This window comes from Ambystoma mexicanum, chromosome 10 (assembly GCF_040938575.1).
Source record: "Ambystoma mexicanum isolate Mex_15411 chromosome 10, UKY_AmexF1_1, whole genome shotgun sequence".
Taxonomy (NCBI): Eukaryota; Metazoa; Chordata; class Amphibia; order Caudata; family Ambystomatidae; genus Ambystoma; species Ambystoma mexicanum.
The window spans coordinates 1374922392-1374935240 of record NC_090932.1 but is presented as its reverse complement, the minus strand read 5'-3'; the positions used below and the strand labels follow the sequence as shown (position 1 = coordinate 1374935240).

General features: G+C 42.6%; 1 protein-coding gene across 2 annotated transcripts in view; it reads left to right on the top strand.

Annotated features, from left to right (window-relative positions):
• The window catches only part of SGSM1 (small G protein signaling modulator 1), a 1887833-nt gene that overhangs the window by 1164347 nt on the left and 710637 nt on the right, over positions 1-12849 (top strand). The window lies entirely within an intron of this gene.

The window sequence follows — 12849 nt, the reverse complement described above, 5'->3', positions numbered from 1 at the left end:
TGACATCCAGTTTTTGATGGCCGTAAAGCAGGAAGATAGGGTGTGATGGAGGTCGGAGTGAAAGAAGAGAAGGAGAGAAAGAGTTGGGTGTCATCAGCGTAGAAATGATGAGAAATGCCGAAAGAAGAGATAACGGGGGCGAGAAGGGAGGTGTAAAGAGGGATAAGAAAAGGACCGAGAACCGAGCCCTATGGGACGCCATAGTCCAAGGGGAAGTAGGAGGAGGTGTTGCCACACCAGGAGACAGCAAAGGTACGATTGGAGAGGTAAGAGGAGAGCCAGGTGAGGACAGAGCCTTTGAAGCCAAAGGAGGACAGAGTACAAAGGAGTGTAAGGGGTGATCTACGGTATCAAAGGCAGCAGACAGGTCGAGGAGGATGAGAATTGAGGATTGCTTGTTGTAGCGAGCAGTGAGGAGAGAATTAAGTAGGTAGGTGAGGGTAGTCTCAGTGGAGTGTTTAGGGTGGAAACCAGATTGAGAAGTGGGGAGGAGAGAGTGAGTGGATACAAAGGCTGGGAGTTGAGAGTAGGCTCTAACAGCCATCTCGCTGTCCATCACCTCATCCTCGTACTCCCGAATCCTCCATGTCATAAGCATATCGCATGGCAGGAATGAGCCAGCTATATGCTACACATCTCCATCCCTTCACAGCTAGGTGAACGATGCACAGAACATTTCCTCCTACACATATCCTGTCAGATGCCCGGGTCTCTGATAGATTCTCCCCAATCTGGACTCGCGAGGACATCCAGCTGTGTCATTGGGCAAGGAAAGTTCACTACTGCATCGTCCTAACACTCCAGCACCAGTCTCCCTTACCACATCCTTGCCAACTCGAACTCTCCCCTCACCATCTTCGCCATCATCACTGTAACCTCTCACGTTACTATCCATACTTCTTACGAATGACACTCTCCCCATGTTCCACACTTGTCCATCCTCCACTCTGGCAGCATTTTTAAACACCTCAGTCACTACATTTGGCTTAGATCATTTGCACAACCCATTTCTAAGAGCAGAAGGAAGTTTAATCCTAACTTTATCCCCCACAGCAGGAGGAAGTTTGCTTCTTTCTGTACCAGACGGATCATGCACTACTTTCTTCCTTAACTGGCTACTCCTGATGTTATCAATAGCATCCTCTAGCTTTTGTCCTTTTTTTGGTGTCCCTGTCCATCCAGTTTGGTATTTGCTTTTCTGCCTCTACTGAACTCAAAAGGAGAAACTCCTGTCGTACGATGGGGAGTAAATCTGTGAGCGACAATCACATCCCTCACTGCTCTCTCCCTGTGTGTACCATTGGACCAAGAACACCGAATGGCCTCCTTGAGAACTTTATTGAAACGTTCTACAACACCATTTGTTTGGGGATGGTAAATGGCACTTTTCCTGTGCTCAATGGAGTTTCTTCGACAGTAGTCCTCCATTTCTTTTGATCTAAATTGTGACACATTATCTGTCACAATCACCCTGGGGAAACTTTCCAGCTCACTGATCTCTTCTAAAAACTTTATTGCAGACTTGGTAGTGATGCAAGGTTTAATCAACACTTCCACCCACCTGGTTAATAAATCGATGATTAATACACAAAAATATTGTATTCCATTGCTCAACACAGGGCCTAACACTTCAATTCCTAATTTATCCTACGGCCGTTCAGGAATATCAGTTATCACTATGAGATATTTTGAACTCACACGTTGGGTTCCCTCATGTCTACACAGATCCTGAGTTTCCCAGATTTTTTCCTCAGAACCACGAGATGTGACACCCATTCAGCTGCATCCACACTTTCTATAATACCTTGACTTTCCAATTTCTTTAGTTCTAACTTCACTTCATGTCTCATCGACAGAGGAATACTGCGTAGTTTCTGCGCTACGGGTTGGTGGTCCTTTTTCATTTTAATCCTCTTCGCCACTTGTAATGAAGGGAAAGAGGCAACGTGGTGTGGAAATGGGGGTTATTGATGTTGGGAAATTAAAGGGGAATTAAGTAATCTCTATGACGAGCCCCGCCAGGCTTAGCTTCTCTTTGTTGCTCCAACCGCCGTCTCGCTCTCCGTCACCTCGTCCTCGAGCTCCCAAATCCTCCACGTCATAAGCATATTGCATGGCAGGAACAAGCCAGCCATATGCTAAACCAATGTACCCATTTCCTCTGCCTCCTCCCTGCATAACCCCTGGCTGCTGCTGTTCGACGTTTATGAATGCGGGTTGCTGCTGCATCTGCACCGTTCCCCATTGCTGGTTGGGTGGCATCTGAGAGTAACCATCAGTCTCCTTACCATGGCCAATGGAAGCCCCCCTTGCTGAGCTTGTGGAACCACTACTGGCCCTGTGAGTACTGCTCCTCCATGTTTATTTTTGCCAGTTTGTTCTAAACCAATTTGTGTCTGCTTTGGTTGCATTATTGACTGTCTCCTTACCCTTCTCCTGCTTTCTTTTGCAATAGTGTGCAATTCTCACTTGCATCTTAGGCCACCCCTTTGCCTCAATTCCCGCTATCTTTTCTAAAGAGACCTGCACATCAGTGGGGAGCCCCCTCACTAATATGTGGTAGAACAAAGGTATTTTTTTCGTCCCATGAATGTTTATTTTCCTGCATCCACATTTCCTGTATGGACTGTATGTATTCCGCAGGATCCTCGTCAGGTTTCATTTCGTGAGCCAGGATAGACCCCATGCCTGACGTGTCTGGGTACGGCTCCCTTACATCCTTCCAAACATGTGCTTGATGATTGTTAAAGGGTGCTCCATCGTGTATATTAGAGCTTACCTTTACCCCTGAATACCCGGCCTGTTAACATATTTTGTCATTTCTCTCCCCGACCAATACTGCCAACAAATGCTTTATGTCTCATATGGGCAATGGTAATCACGCTGTGTCTTTCTCAAAAACATACATCCACTTGCTTGCCCCCGCCATTAATGAATGTAGATGGTAAACTAAATTGTCCCGGTCCATCGTCTGCCATGGTATGCAGTTATGTAGTGGAACTTGCCCCCCGCTATTCTGGTTTTCCTGCTTCAGAGCTTATTTCCCCAGTCACACAGTGATTCTTCTCTTTCCTCCTACTCTCTCTCATCTCTTCTCCTTTCGCTTCTCCTGTCTGTCGGACTGTGTGTCTCTATGTTGTAATTCCCATGATCGCTGTCACTGCTGTCTTCCCTGTCTGACATGGTGTGCCCTTCGTCTGCCGTGGCAGTTCCACTGTGGTCAGAGTCCCATCCCCATTTGTCTATTTTAAACTTTATGCATCCTGCTGTCCACCCCGCTCATTGACTCCCTTCTCGTGTTCCTTTCCTTTCTCTACAATTTCCCTTTCCATGGCTTTTTCTGCCTCCTTGAACACACTGTCAAGTTGTTACTGCATGCTCTTTTTTATGTAATTAAACATCTCCTCTTCCCTTTCTCGTCCTTGACGGTAATGCCTCTGTCGCCCACATCTTTCCTTGTATGTGTTTCTTCCTTGTCTTAAGACACTCGTTTAGGATTTGTATACCCTGGGGCTGGCTTTAATAACGACTATATCATATATGGTGGTGGCGGAGCACTTCCCTGCTCCTCTTTACCTTTCTCTGTTTCTCTGTTTCTCTGTTTCTCTCTCTCTCTCTCTCTCTCTCTCTCTCTCTCTCTCTTTCTCTCCCTCTCTCTTCTCTCTCTTTGTATAATTTCCAAAGCCCCAGAATGTCCTGTCTCTTTTTAACTTTTGCTTCTTTGTTTGTGGTGGCTAATTACGAGTACATACTTTCTATAATATCTTTATCGAAGGTTATCTCTCCAGGCCGCTCTTTGTAACACTTGCCCACTGTGTCGTTCACCCACTCTAAATGATACTTTGCCATTTTATTGCGTATTAGGGCAACTTCCTACACATATGGTTGAACGGAGCATCCAACCAACAGATGACATGGTCTCTGCCTAATTTCTTTCTATTTAAGATACTCTCCTCTTCTCTTCTCTTCTCTTCCCTTCCTTCCCTTTATTATTTTAATCCCTTAAACTCTCACTCTCTTGTCAAACAGTCCCACTCACTCAATTTATATACTTACCACTTCATTTGATTGCCCTAGTTTCACTCGCTCCGGCCTTCTCCGCAGGCCCCACCCTTTCACACCTCTCACTCTATACTTGCACCCAATGGCCTTCTCTACAGGCCCGCCTTGTTATATCATATTATTATAGAAGTGGCATTCTCCTCAGACCCTCCACCTTACAAACGAATCCTGATATTAGTATGTTAGAAAAAGTGTTTACTCCTCTTCCCACTCAACTATACCAGCAACTCGCACTAAGTTACTTTGCGCTTCTTACAAGTTAATTTGGCCCTTGGCTCTTCTGTTTTTTCCACAGCCACATAAAACAGACACCATGATCATTTTTCACAATACCAAAAAAAATGAACTGCTGCTACTCACAGTCACAGGCACCCTTTTACCCCAAATAAACTCTTCCCTAAAGAAAAGAAAATGATGCAACTATATCAATTGCCTGCACTATGCACAACTCTTGTCTAACAAGGTCCGCCACATACTACGCAACCCTCTGCTTTAGCCCATATGTGCCACCATCTAACTGCCCCCTATCGGAACGGCAGACCTAATATCTACTTCTACTACGGCCGTTCGACCTCTTCACCACTAATGAGGGGTGCATCATATACACCATAAAAAAGTCTCTCCGGCCTCTGCACTTTCATGCACGCGTGCACTCACATATCCTTTTTAGGAGTTTCTTCGCTTCTCTCGACCTCAGAGTATCCCTTTGAAGGTCTGCACTTTCAGTCAGAGTGTAGGCAGCGCTGGGCCAGGCAGACCTTTGGTAAGTAGCGTCCACAGACCTCTCGGCGTGAGCTCTTTGTACTGGCTAAAAGACGCTGTCCCACACTTCTCTGGGAGAATGGCTGGTATTCTTGCGCCTTGGTCGAATGACAGAGATATCTTGCTGGGGCCTCCAAAACTGTATTAGGGGTTGCCGCGTAGAACCCACCAAAAAATTACAAAGGTAGTCAAAAAGGAGTGTACGCCCGTGCAAGAAGAAACACAATTTAATTCACGGCCCCAGACGCAGCTGGGATAGCAAACTCAAACAGATTGCGGAACAGAACTGCATGAAAAGGTACTGTCAAAGAAACACCCCTACACTCGAAACCTTTATAGTAAACAAAATAATTAGCATTTGCGATCATACAACATGACAAAATCTCCCCACACAAATTTGATTGGGTCTTGCACTTTGAACCCATATATAAAAACATATATTGCAAGCAATGATTGGGTTCATGGACCTTCCCACACTGCCCTCAATTATCCCCTGTGACGTCACAACCCACCCCCAATTCCTACAACACAAAATGATGCCATTGAAACATTTGAGGCAACCAGCAGAACTTTAATTAATCTGCCCTGGTCACCACATCCTGATTCACATGAGAACGGCTACCCACCATGTCAGCATCAGAGCCTTGAACAAGGGATGTATGCTGCACAAAATGTTGCATATTGGGGACACGGTAACCCTTTTCCCAGAAAAAAAATTCAATGGGGGGATTTGACACTGCCGTGGATCCTGCCGACTCCACTTGAAAATCACATTTCATAAATGATTTTGAATTATAAAATGGTCATGTATTCATTGTTCACTGCTGAAACCTGGGAGCTCTAATTTGTTGAGCTTGAAAAATAACAACTATTGTGTACTTCTCTTGCTGGCCTGGGATTGCACACTCTGCACTAATTTACCAGTTGCAGTGGCCTTTGCCGCGAACAAAATGCTTGCATACGTATAAAGCAGAAGCAACCTTTGTTGGTACTATTTATCGCGTTTCATTCTAGCGAAATGCATGGTTATACTTACCTATGCCCCAGTATTTATGGATTAGTCGTATTAAGCCTTTGATTTCTATTTAACAGAAAGAGCCCCTCCCTATGTACAGTGCTACTCTCTGAGCTGTGCTCCACCGTACCACGCTGAACTTGCATTTTTATTACACTATATCACTGAGGCTTCCGAGTATTGTAGTGAGCCAGACAGGCCAGATTGGTCTTTAGAGAACGTATCATAATCATCACTTGGCAGCTTTAGTAATGTATGCTCCTCAGGCAGACCATGCAGAGGGCAGGGAAAAAGTGAAGGGCCCTACCCTTCTGTTGACCTCCAACAACACATTCAGTTATCCATACTGACCCTTTCAGTACAGCTATCCCTTTTGAATTTTAATGATCCTGGAGGTCCTGGAGGAGTATGTCCCACCCGACCTGTTGTCTAGGTAAGGTGCTGAACTTTATTTTATGTGTTCTGTTATCCCTTTGTCATAATACTCAAACAGTTGTTCGTGTGATGCACACATCCATGGTGAGACAAAAAGATGACAAGATATCTAAGTGCCTTACAGCATATGGTATACTGTGAATCATATGGCATTGGTAAACATGGTCTATTTTTACTAACTAGTTTGCAATTTCACTACTTTCTTTTTTACGATCTAACATCTTTAGACACTTTATGTTTATTAATTAATTATGGTGTTGAACATGCACAGTTACCATCTCCACATTTGATGTTGTATGCTTTCATCTTGCTGACACTTCTGTCGTGTTTTCATGTCTGTAGTTACTCTTCCCATCCATTCCCATTCCTCCTTCACCTTCGTTCACACCATCAACGCCTACAACAATAAAACGACCAAGACTTCTCCTGGAAGCAAAATGGTGGTGATTCCGAAATGTACACAGAGTTCGCCTGCCAGATTCCAACACACCCTGTGCATGCCAGCCGCAGCGTGGTCTCAACGTACTGATGTCCTCATCCTTGCCAGGTTCTTTGCTTTGCAATGGTATTCAGCTGTGTTCTCTTTTGTTCAGGCATAATATATGCAGCAGTAATACTACAAATAAACTATCAGTAATAATGTAATAAATTATGCCTCAAATGTTCTCCTACCATTCAGAGACAATAACTTACTAGCCTATTTAAAAGCAAGCAATAACTATATGTATTTCCAGTAGGGGCTTGAAATGAAGAGCAATTAGCTTGAGATTGGTTAGATGGCTGGGAACGTGTTCAGTCTTTGTAACTGCATAATAATTACTTTACCCTACCCCTGCCGAGCTTTTATCAACCCACAAATTTACTGAAATGCTCAAATGTTTGGAGCCCTGTAGATTTCAATTACATTGCCATCCAGCCTGGGTTTACACAATGCTGCCTTTTTTCCTAAGCACGAGAGAGGCTTTGGTTCTCTCGAAGATCATTCTTTGTATGAATTGAATCTCAAGAGTTATTTTCTGAATCTTTTTGAGCGCCACTGTAGAACTGATTTGACTGACCATTTGTGTGGTAATGATTTTAATGTATGGGCCATATGAAGGTATCCTTCTTCATGATGACTTTAAAGGAGAAGCCAAGCAATATCAAGGCTAATGTGAGTGAAGACAATTTGGAACTAAATATAGTACTTTGAAGTTAGGATTTCCCTAATAACACATACCCATATGGGCCGCATTACAAGTTTGCCGGTGAGAAAATAATGTGCCAGTAATAACATTTACTGGCACGTTTACGTGCCGGCAAACTACAAGTTTGTCTGTGGGGACCTGATTTACCAGTTCCGGAAATACTGGGAATCCATTCCCACCCTTCCCACTACTTGCAATCTGCCGGTAATTCCGGCAGACCAAGTGGTGGGAATGTTATTACCATTTGGTGGTATCACGCCAGATTTACTGGTGGGATACAACCAAACTCATAATGAGGCCTATATTCTTTCTCTGGTCCTCTAGTCCTTTCTTCAAGTGTATAATCAAGACACAAGAGACATACAAGAAAGTCTAGCTATAACCATTTTCACTGAGAGCCCAATTTCAACTTCACTTGTTACAAAAAAAAAGTTACATTTAATGTATTGATAGAAAGGCAGCGCCACTTTAAAACAAGTTTGATATTAAAGACTGACAATTTACAAAGACAGAGCAGCTTTATTGGATTCAATCTGTAGAATTAAAATATTTACTAGTACCCACCTCTCAAACTTCATTGGTCTTAAAGCATGTCCAGCATCCCACTGACTATCTACAAACCTAATAAACTGATGTTTTAAGATTGGAGAACCCATTTTTCGAGGTATAATTCATGCTGTCCTAGCTTAAATATGACCCATACCTACTTGGGGGTGTGGAAGGCTTTTTGCAATGATAGTGCAAATACTATGGCAATAAGCCCCGAGCCGGCGGACCATTACCGCCTAAAGTAATGCCCCCGGGGCCCATAGTTATAGGCCCGAGCGTAGCAAGGGCCTTAACGAAGGCCCCGCTGGCATTGCCTTATGCGGTAATAGCCTCCCCGTGAGGGGCTTATTGCCATAAGTATTCTGGGCTTCAAAGCCCCGGGATACTAATGGTGTTGTTTTTTTTTTCATTCAGCATTTGTTGGTGCACTACACATTAGTTCTAGAGAGACTAGAACGCACATACTGCTCCATTACTATGGATCAATGGGCGCAATGTTGGGCCAAGTTGATCCGTAGTAATGATTTAGTCATTAATGGGCATGCTATTTATGCAAGTTCAGTAGAGGAAATGGCGGCGGATCATGGCGAGCAAACAAGGAAAGGTAACCGGCGTGAGATGCACGCAGTTGCGTTAAAGGGATTACACTGTGGTAAGGCTTGCAATTGGGCCAATCCACATTCAGTGTTTCCTGTGGCATTGGCGCGCCGGGTTCTAATAGTTTGTCAATTAAGCGCTGATCAAAGGTGTAGATAATAATTGAAATCACCTTCTAAATTGTCACAGGATTGAAACCCTGAAACCCCTAATCATCGCCTGGAGAAAGAGAGAGCTGTATGGCAACAGCCATTAGATCAGGCCCACCATACTCAACAGAATGCATATTCCAAAGGCACATGAATGAAGATCAGATTAACTGGAGGTATTAATAAACTCTGCTAGTTAATAAGCAAAAAGGACCAGAGCCTCATGACCACTATTCCTTCCACACTTAGAGATCACAGTTGTGACTGAGTCTCTAGCTTGACCTCATAACATATCTGCTCCCTACCCCGGACACCCTGCACTTGCATATAAACTCTTTCCATCAAGTGATATGCTTAGCAAGTCTCTTAATACTGGGTACTTGAAAATGATCATAAAAAGGATATGTGGAGGGAAATGATTGCTTCAAACTGTGGACATGAGATATCTAGGAATTCATTTTCCAGATCATAATTTGGTATTTATACTCTAAGAAATAGCAATATGCAATAGTGCTTTTGAATATGGAGGCATGCCACAGCATTGGTACTTTTTATTTGGCTCTGTTTGCCATCCATCCTGTAAAAACAAAGTTTGCTAGCCCACATGCTGCTGAGTTGAATTGGCTCCAATTGTCAACCACAAATCTTTCCTACCAGACATTTTGAAAGGAAATGTACTGTGTCTATTGTTTCCACCCATTAAACTGTAATATATACGATTAAATAAGATAAAATAGAGTTTTCTGCCTTTCCTTAGATTTCCTTAGATTACCCACAAGAATGTCTCTTACTCAGATAAGCTCCTTAATTCGAATGTATAAAGAGGCTTGTTCACCAGTGGTCAGGTCTCTTTGCTTAATCAAAAGAACAGTCAGGGCAGTCCTCCAGATGGGTCCTATGTACTCATGTTGTGGTACCCATCAGTGTTCTATGCGGGTTATGGGTTCAATGTTACATAAAAGATTTTCTAAAAGCCACAATAAAAGGCTTGTTGTTATGCAAGACTTTTGAAGATGATGTCGTCTTCACTTGAGAAAATACATTTGCCATGTATTTCCAGGAAAGAACAACACATCCCTTCAATGGAATCAATGTTTGGGAACTTCTGGAGATGAACCAGCTGCTTTTGCTGCAGTAGAGCAGCTGTTGATAATACCACTGAATAACTTTAATCCACATTGTTCTTCAAAGCAAAGGAATAACAAGAGGAATGTTTTAAGTGTAATAATCATATAAAATATTGTAGAGTAATATTCAGGTACCCATAGATTAGTGGCAAGCAGTCATTAAATGACTGCTTTTATGCAGTTTATTGCAAGGATCTTATTTCGCTGGGGCCGTTGCTATTGCCAAGAAATGTGTTATTGTAGGATTTCTTAAGTAGAAACAGCCGCACCCAGTAGGGTAGAGTTGCACTTATGTGTAACACTCGCATTGCTAAAGTTGCTGCACATTAAAATCAATGGAAACTCGTATTGAAGGCTGACCAGACTGAAAAAGAGTAAAAATACATAAATTAATTGATCAAATATTATATGGAAGTAAACGCTCTCCTTCTTAAAGTGGAAATTGCGCCCAAATTGCTTTAATTTATTAACTTGGGATCTGAAATCTTTCTTGTTATCACTTTGGTCCCCTAGTCAAGGGCAACTCACCAGTCTGCTTGCACGTCTCCTCCGGACCCGCTGACTGTATTCCTGTGTTCAGCAGGGGAAACCCCTTCTCTTGGCAGCTATGTTCTGTTGAACGCCACACACTGGAGCCATACGCAGAATTGGGAGAATGTCTCTCTCCCTGCAGGCAGCAAGTTTCTTTACTGATTCCAGCTGCACACTGTCTGCACTTTCCAGGATTTTTTACTCCTGCCACAGCTTTACCACAATGTCCCCCGTTCACATCAGCTGCGGCCTTGTCTCCTGCACTGCATTCAAACTGCAGCTTCCACTGCTTCTCACAACTCCTGCTTCTCCTTCTCTTGCTTCTGATGCCCCGCACCCGAAGGGGCTTTAAGCATTTGAAATTATGAATATGGTTCCATGTCATTTCATCACAGGATGTTTTTTCACAGGGTTTTTTACCCCCCCATTTTATTTTATTTGTATATATTCCCAGACACCCACGCCCCATATCTATAATATACTAACCCCCCTAAAAAATTAGATGTTTTTTAAAAAATAAAACATCCAGCAAAAAAACATTCTGTGATGAAAGGACGTCGTACCGATGAATATCAGGGTTTCCCTGATGGAATCGGCACATTCCCCGGATTGGCCTCACCTCCCATGTGATCCACTGATCTAATACCACCGCCAGGGTCAGGATCAGGTAGCGGCCGCCTTCCCCTTGCCACATGGGAGGAGACTTTAGGCCGGAAGTCTGTGAGGAGTCTGCAGGATTCATCACACTTTGTAGTCAACAGGCCACACTCGTTCAGTGTCATGATTATGCTAAAGTCAATAAAGCTCTTGATGCAACATCTGCCATCACTTCTTGTCTGGACAGGGCACAGAGAAGCACATCTGCAATCTGGACGGTGATAATGTGAGTTGATAAAAAATCAGCTGTCATCGTAGTAGTGCAATATATTTAATGAGTTATTGAGATGAATAAGAGAATATACTCAGTATGATTGTTTTTAATATAATGATTTGCTCTTCATTTCTGCGGCTAGTTGAATCACACTTCATTGTCCTCAAAAACAGTTAGAGGAGGCGTGCAAATGACAACATGCTGAATACCATTGCTTCCAGCAAAACGTGCCTATTTTGTTTATTAGAATTGATCAGGATTTTCTTGACAGTTTCTTGATCATTGCTATGATTGCTCTCTTCTGATTAAAGAGAATGAAATGCTTCACACAGTGTGCTAATTTGTCTTCTACTTGTTTACTTCTCCACCATTGTGGCTCTAAGCCTGCACTACAAAACGACCATCTCTGTTCTTTGTATCGTATTAAGGGTGGTGGCATTGAAATGGACTTAAACTTTGCATTTGAGTTCAAGATCACACATGCAGTATTTGCTAGCAAGATGCCAACGCAAACAGCACCATTGCAAAGAGTTCCATCTTAGTGCTTTTCTGCAGTTAAAATGAAACAGCATGGCATATGTAAGTTGTACATTTCCTGCACAATTTCAGAAATTCCACAACAAATGCACAGATCCTTATTTCACACATATGCCACTGCTTTAATACCTTTGTAGAAAAAAAAAGCACCAAACTTGGAAATGAAATATACACAGTACCAGTGTTCATGGCATACTTAAAATAAAAACAATTTAAAAAACAAGGTGTATCTTTCAATTGGAATTGCACAATGAGGTCTCTTGCAATGCAAGTGTTATGTCTACACTTGTTACCTGCAGGCGTCCTTGCTGAAAAATATTTATTTTGTTCCCCTGTATTTTCATTTGTTTTATTGGGCACATCATTTTTTTTAGAATCCATTCCAGTCTATATATCCAGGAACGATTTACCATAAAGCAGACTGTTTTCCTCGCATACGGGTTAGCTTCGTGGATCATTGCATCAAATAAATATCAACATATTCAATTCTAATGTTTGATCACTGGAAAAGTCACATTTCCAAATGACTGTTCAAAGCATTGGCAGTGGGCTAGCAATGTTTACTCTTGCACTTTCTCAGGCCTAAAATATACCTTGAAGTTCAGCTCTGTAGGCCCCCTTCTAAAGTGAGTAACCCAAAATAATATATTCCTCACTGGTGAAACGACACATACCATAGGTGGGACAATGGTGGAATTTGGTAATGCTGTGTAGGAGACATGATCATGGTGAATAATTCTTTAATCGTGTTGTTTATAATTTGAAATACTAATAATTATAACGATCACATATTTGGTGAAATCCCTTTGGTGGTGTCAATTGTATGACACAGTGTTGGCTGTTGGCAGATCATGGTTACATCATGGTGTCTCATGATTAAATGCTTAATTCACAATCTGCTCGGGGAAAGAGGTGCATCAAAAAAGTTGATAATCAGTACAGTAGGATGCCTTTTATTCACGGTTTGCTGTTGGGTATTGAAAGTCATAGTTTGCATTGATGTTGAGAATATTATTCTTTAGTAGGA